This window comes from Sinocyclocheilus anshuiensis, unplaced genomic scaffold, assembly GCF_001515605.1.
Source record: "Sinocyclocheilus anshuiensis isolate Anshui unplaced genomic scaffold, SAMN03320099.WGS_v1.1 scaffold552, whole genome shotgun sequence".
Classification (NCBI taxonomy): domain Eukaryota; kingdom Metazoa; phylum Chordata; class Actinopteri; order Cypriniformes; family Cyprinidae; genus Sinocyclocheilus; species Sinocyclocheilus anshuiensis.
In genome coordinates, this window is record NW_015554362.1 from 2,267,036 (window position 1) to 2,273,876 (window position 6,841).

The window sequence follows — 6,841 nt, forward strand, 5'->3', positions numbered from 1 at the left end:
GCAGACTCAAAACTGTTGAATTCAGATTCAGTTAGAATTTGTGACATCAGCTGTGTGACTTCTGCTAACGACATGTCATAGACACTCATTTTGCTGATCAGTGCTCTTCTAAATTCAGAAAAATTTGTGCGTGCTGAGGGTAAGCTCTGGGATAGTCTCTCTATATCTTTAGGTCCTAGTGCTTTGGCAACAGTTTGTACTTGGACAACAGAAGAGTTGGGAGGAACACTTTCAAGTCCCTCAATTCCCTGAGATCTTCTCCTAGCGCCACATACCTTCACTGAATCTACAGGCACATCAGTTACTGATTGGATGGCTACATCTGTTTCAAAGAAAGCTTGTAAGTCAGGATAATTGTTATCAGGCTGACTAACTTCTTCCACATCAGTTTTTTCTGCAGCTTTGTTGCGGTTCATTTTCTTAGTCAAAGAGGATACTCTAGCACTGAGCTCTTTGTTCTGTTCCTCTAGCTCTGAGTTACGCTGAGACTGTTGTGTAGCTAGCGCTAAACCAAATTCTCTGTGGCAGCAGATAATGCCATTCACATTGTTCTTGCGAATACATGCTCCTAGTACCTTTTTACACTCATCTACAGACCAAGTCTTGTCTGGATGGATCTCATATTTCTGAGTTAGTTCTTGTCTAACTTTCTCAGTGACTATTAGGTTCATTTGCACTCCTAACAGTGATTTAAATTCGCTATCTGACCACAAAGGTGTCGCGAGACCACCTTTTTCAGTTGTGGGGATCAGGCTAGCATTCTTTCTAAACATTTTGTGAGTTTCTATGTTACCACACAATCAAAACACTAAAACTTCTCTGATCAACAGAGGGAACGCTTGTTAACACACCAACTATTGTTAACCTTCCTTGGCAAGGCAGAGGATAACAAATTTACGTACTGGAAAAAGTGGTATCGGTGCATCCCTAATATTTACAGTACGAAATTTACAAAATATCTTTATGGAACATGATCTTTATGTCCTAATGATTTTTGGCATAAAAGAAAAATCTATATTTTTGACCCATACAATGTATTTTTGGCTATTGCTACAAATATACCCCAGCGACTTAAGACTGGGTTTGTGCTCCAGGGTCACATATGCCGATTTGCTGCTTAATGAACATTTCTTGTTATTATTCATGTTGAAAACAGGTGTGCTGCTTCCTATTTTTGTGGAAAATGTGATACATTTTATCTTTCAGGATGCTTTGAAGAAAATAAAGTTCAAAAGAACAGCATTTATTTGAAACAGAAATCTTTTGAAACATTATATATGACTTTACTGTCACTTTTGATCAATTTAATGCATCCTTGCTGAATAAAAGTAACTCTTGCTGACCCAAACTTTTGAATGGTAGTGCATCTAGTATTTAATATATACATATACAGTATATATATATATATATATATATATATATTCAAAATGAAGAAAAAAATGTCTTGGACTTTCTGGGTGTATAAAATATCTTGAGCTGATCAAAAATCATTTGTGGCTCAGAAAAGCTCAAGAATCATTTTTTTGCAGATGCCATTGCTCTGATATTTTTCATCTAATGCAATGACATTAGATGCAAGTGTCCAAAAGTTTCCAATACTTTTTGGTGATACTGTGTACCCACTACAGCCGAGCTACAATTAAGGTGTGCAAATGGCATTTGAATTCTAAAATGTACAATTCCAGAATTTATCATTTCAATATATAATATTAAATGACATTAAGTCTGAATCCACCAGAAAATTTTGCACCGCTATGACAGGCAACTGACACAGATTGGCTGCCGCCTGTATTTTTCACCTCTAGTTTGCACAAAGTTCAGCAACTTTTCTCAACTTTTTGACGTGTGCATCACATTTTCAATTGACAGGGCTGTTGATAGATTTCACAACTGACACAGAAACTGCTAACCAGCCAAGCGGACGTTGTTATCGATGACAATAATCTTGAAAATTGGTGTTTTATTGGCCTGGCTGATGTATCGGTCTGTCACTAGAAGAAATATTTCATTATCCCACATTGACTTAAGTAAACTATCCTGATGTTTGACAGGTTTTTACACTAACATAGAGAGTATAAAAGCCACAATAACCAGAAGTGACATTCGCTCTCGCATGACCTTTGCATGGGCCACACGCTTTCAAAACCATTAGCCAATAATGAGAACTTCACAAAGGCCAATCAGCCGCCTAATGTTGGGAAAAACTGTCATGATGCAGTTGAGATTTTGCTGACAAGTCAATGATCCAGCAGATACAAACCGTTTTTCTATATTCACATACAGATAATTCTATTTTTCATCAGATTTATGATTTATTCTGAGCTTGTTTTCCATTTCTATTGTGTCCATTCAGTGTCCATCTGAACTCTTAATGGATATCGATCTGTTTACCCCAGATCTTTTAATACAGACATGGGCGATGTGAAACCGATATATGTGTCGATTCTATCAAGTAGACCTGCAAGATAGAGGCTAAGATCCATCTTGCTTAGCCAACATTGACTAAATGACATTATGATACTCTCTGTGCAGTAAAAATAGAGATTCAATCCATATTGTCTCAGACTGAACAAACCAGGCCCATTTCACTCAAGCTACACCTTGCCATGCATGAGTGTTAAGCATTTCAGTTGTAGATCTAAACAGAAACTACCGAACACCTGGGTAAAAATATTAAAAATGAACCCAATAAAATGACCCAGCATGACCCAAAATGATTGTTTATCTAGAAATGAATATTGCCAGAGTTGTCTCACACTGTCATGTCATTCATTCTGTAACATATTTTCTTCTGTAGAGCACAAAAAAATATTTTGAAGAATGTGTTAACTGTTTCTGTTCATGCAATTAATGTCAGGGAGGTTGCAATTTTAAGATTTAAAAAAAAAAAAAAAATTAATCACCCTTCTTCTTTTCTCTAGTTGATTTTTAATTGTCGTGCAGTGTGACAAATGCATTTTAAAAAGTGCAAAGATTCCACATAGTCTCTCAATTAATATGAAGTCATGAAAATGGCATGCACAGTAATTATTAAAGAATGTAATAAAGTCTTTACAGAAGGAGTTTTGCATGTCACAGTGCAGGACACATGTCAACCATTTCATGTCAACTACCCTAAGAAGTGTGCACTAATACGTGCTGCAGCCTCACTTCTCTCAATTGCAGCAAATATTTGTCTGCCTGGTCAAAACTGCCAAAAACTAGCTTTGGATGTGTCTAGCGTTAATAACCAGACATGTCAAGAGAAATGGATTTGTGGCATTTACTGACTTTATTTAAACCATGCACACAAATGCCAGGAAATCTTGCTTCCAGGCTGAGATTTCAGACGTTGCATCAAGACAAATGCACCCCAACAGGTTGTGCATCGTTACTGTGTGTTTGTCAGAGATGATTAATCGTGTCGTCATGATGTATAAAGTTGAAGCAGACAGTTCTTGTCATTGACTTACTCTCAGTTTGATTTAAATCTGTACACATGCACACTAGATCGGATCGATTCCTTGAATGCTGTTTTATGACTATCTGCACTGCCTGGAATGGTCGATTATTTTTCATAAATCATTTTGTGATTAATGAGTTAGATTGCATTTAGGTTTTTTTTTTCACATTTTGGGAATAGGGATGTTGATATCCATTTGCTTGAATTATTACTAGCATGAGCCATACTTAAAGCAATGGTAAATAATTTCTTGTTTATGTTTCACTGACTTTTATTTGTCAAATCAAGTCAACCTTTATTTATATGGCACTTTATACAATACAGATTGTTTTAAAAAAATGAGGCAAACTTCAAATATGACAAATTCTGCTGAAAAGCAGCTCTACAAAGCACTAAGACCTTGATCTTGAACTTTGTTCTGACACCTATTGCCATTGTTGCTTTTTACTTTTAACACAACAAGTGTTTGCATTTTTGTGGTGTTTTTTTCTGTGGCAATAAAATCGCTCCTCCTTGAAGAAAACGAGCTTGTTCTTTCATAGCTTGTGAGTTCTCATTTATGTCTTTCCATTAGGAGAAATAAAAATTGAAACAAATAAGATGATTGCTGTCATACCATAAGAGTACAGAGCTATGAAATGAATATGGAAAGCAATTCAGATTTTTTATCATTTTATTTGGCAAGAATTTGATGATAAATGAATCATGGCATAGTTTATTATTGTGTTTTAAAAATGCAATTATTCAAATTGCTTAGAATCAGCATAAATCTGTTAACAATTACATTTTATCAGTTAATACCTACATGGTTAAAATATGGCTCACTTTGGAACAAGCAACTTTCAGCTAGTTTAAATTAGATTGGATGAAAATTGAATTAAATTGGATTTATTGATGAGAAATATATAAAACTGGTTATTGTGGAAATCTCATTCTTACTTGCTTCATTTATGTATGACTTGCAGAAATGCATCACAGGTTTATCATTTTATGATAAAACTGTGTAATCTATTTGTCTATTTTATATTTAAAATACATAAAACTTAAATTTAGTATTTTTTGAGTATATTGAGATCTTTGACTAGCACGGTTTAAGATATTGTTGAGATCACTTCTGAAACTCCAGATGAGACCGACACATATGAGATTACTAGGGCATTTTGTTCAAGAGGAAATTTCTAAAAAGAAGGTGACTTCAGCCAAAATATTCATTTGCTCTCCATTGAATCTCATTACTGTTCCATTTGTGTCCCGTTGACTCTTGTGCATGACTTACTTTCTTCTGTAGAACACAAAAGGGTCATTTTCCCCATGCAATTACAATGAATGGAGACCAGAGCTTTCAAGCCTAAAAAAAGGGTGCAAAAGCACCATAAATGCAGTCCATACTTGCAAGTCTTCTGAAGCCATACTATGGTTTTTTTGAGGAGCAGACTAATGCTATTCCTTTTAATAGCACCCTAAGGCTTTGGTTAAATGTACCATGTAATACATTTGATCAGTTGTGTTGTATTAGTTTGAGATCTTTGACTCTTAGCACAGTTTGAGACATTCATTGAGATCTCTTTGGGACACATACAGTATGAGATTACTAGGGTGTTTTGTCCAGGTGAAGTTTCTGAGAAAGTGACTTCAGCAAGTGTTCACTTGCTATTCATTGAATTTCATTACTGTCTCATTTGTGTCCCGTGGACTCTTGTGCATGACTTTCTTTCTTCTGTAGAACCGAAAATGGTCATTTTTTCCATGCAATTACAATGAATGGAGCTTTCACGCCTAAAAAAGGATGCAAAAGCACCATAAATACAGTCCATACTTGCAAGTCTTCTGAAGCCATACGATAGTTTTTGTGAGGAACAGATTGACGCTATTCCTTTAATACAGGGGTCTCAAATTCAAATTGGCTGGGGGCCATTGCTGTGATTGACACCTCATAGGAGGGCCATTTTAACATTCAAGCCCAACAAGAAAGCGGAACATTTCTGAAAATGTACTTAACATTATTTCTAATTTACTTCAAATTCCATTGCTAAAATATTTTTGTCAAACTTAACAAAAAATGTAAACAGCAGTGTCTCTATCGTTGTTATAACAGTGTATATTAGTTTTTAACAGGTAGTGCACATATTTTTCCCTTACTTTATATTAACTTAAATAACTTAATAAAACCTTGTACTCAACTAACAACATTGCACTGAACAAATGCAAACCCTGAATACATTTGTACACTATTCTATGCTTCTGCTCACACAACTGAGCCACGTTTGCCCTGATGGAGGTCACAGTTGAAACTCTGAGAACAGCTTCAAGATGGGCAACACTAAGCCTGGACCTGTACTTGCATTTATTAAAGTTCATAGTTGAGAAAAGTTTCTCACACAGATATGTGCTTCCAAAAAGGCACATTACCTGACTGAACACTTTGGACAGCTCTGGGAAGCATGGAGGTAATTCTCTCAAAAACTGTCCAGTCTTGTCTGCTTGTCCCTGTGCCTCTCTGAATTTAGTTTTTAGCTTACTGTTGCACTGCAATAAAGTCAATAAGTTCCATTTGCAACAAACTTGGGACACTCTCCACATCAGCTGAGAAGGGGTCTGCAAACAGCTGGAAAGTGTCACGATGTGCCTTGAAGTCAGCAAAACGCTGAAGTAGGTTTTCAGTAGCAGAGGCATATTCATCACCACTGAATGCTGTGCCCTCCTCCACAATAGATCTGCATGTTCGGAAATGACTGAGGTTTTTTGCAGAAAGCTGAGTTTTCCACAATCTTAGTTTTGTGGAGACGGCTTTCACACTTTCATAGGCTGCTGTGATGGGCTGACCTGGGCCCTGGAGCTTCAGGTTAAGGACGTTCAGCTCTTGTGCTATGTCAACTAAGAATGCAAGATCCATGAGCCATTTAGGATCATCAAATTCAGGAACATCCATTCTGCCATCTTCCATGAATCTCTTCACCTCTGCTCTTAACTCAAAGAATCTCTTCAGGACATTCCCCCTGCTGAGCCAGCGCACCTCAGTAAAATAAAGTACATCACCATATGTTGACTCAATTTCTTCTAAAAAGGCCCGAAACTGGCTGTGCTGTAAACTCCTCGAACTGATGTAATTGATACATTTCAGGACAACAGACATGACATGTTCATATTTCAAGCATTTGCTGCACAGTGCCTGTTGGTGAATAATGCAGTGCAGAACAACTGCTGGATCTGCATTTTCCTCTTCTAACTTTCTTTGTACTAGTGCTACCAGTCCATTTTTTTTCCAGTCATAGACGGGTTTAGCTGCGTGCATTGGACACAAACTCAGCAACTCTTCCGTCACTTCAAACTGGTCATTAATACCCCTGATACCCCTGATTAGCTGAGCACTGTCAGTTATGTCTGTGCTTTCGTCAAGCG

The 6,841-nt window shown here is 36.7% G+C and overlaps 1 protein-coding gene across 1 annotated transcript in view; it reads left to right on the plus strand.

The window, feature by feature from the left end:
* The window catches only part of LOC107671460 (igLON family member 5-like), a 208,982-nt gene that overhangs the window by 24,571 nt on the left and 177,570 nt on the right, over window positions 1-6,841 (plus strand). The gene's annotated exons all lie outside the window — the stretch shown is intronic.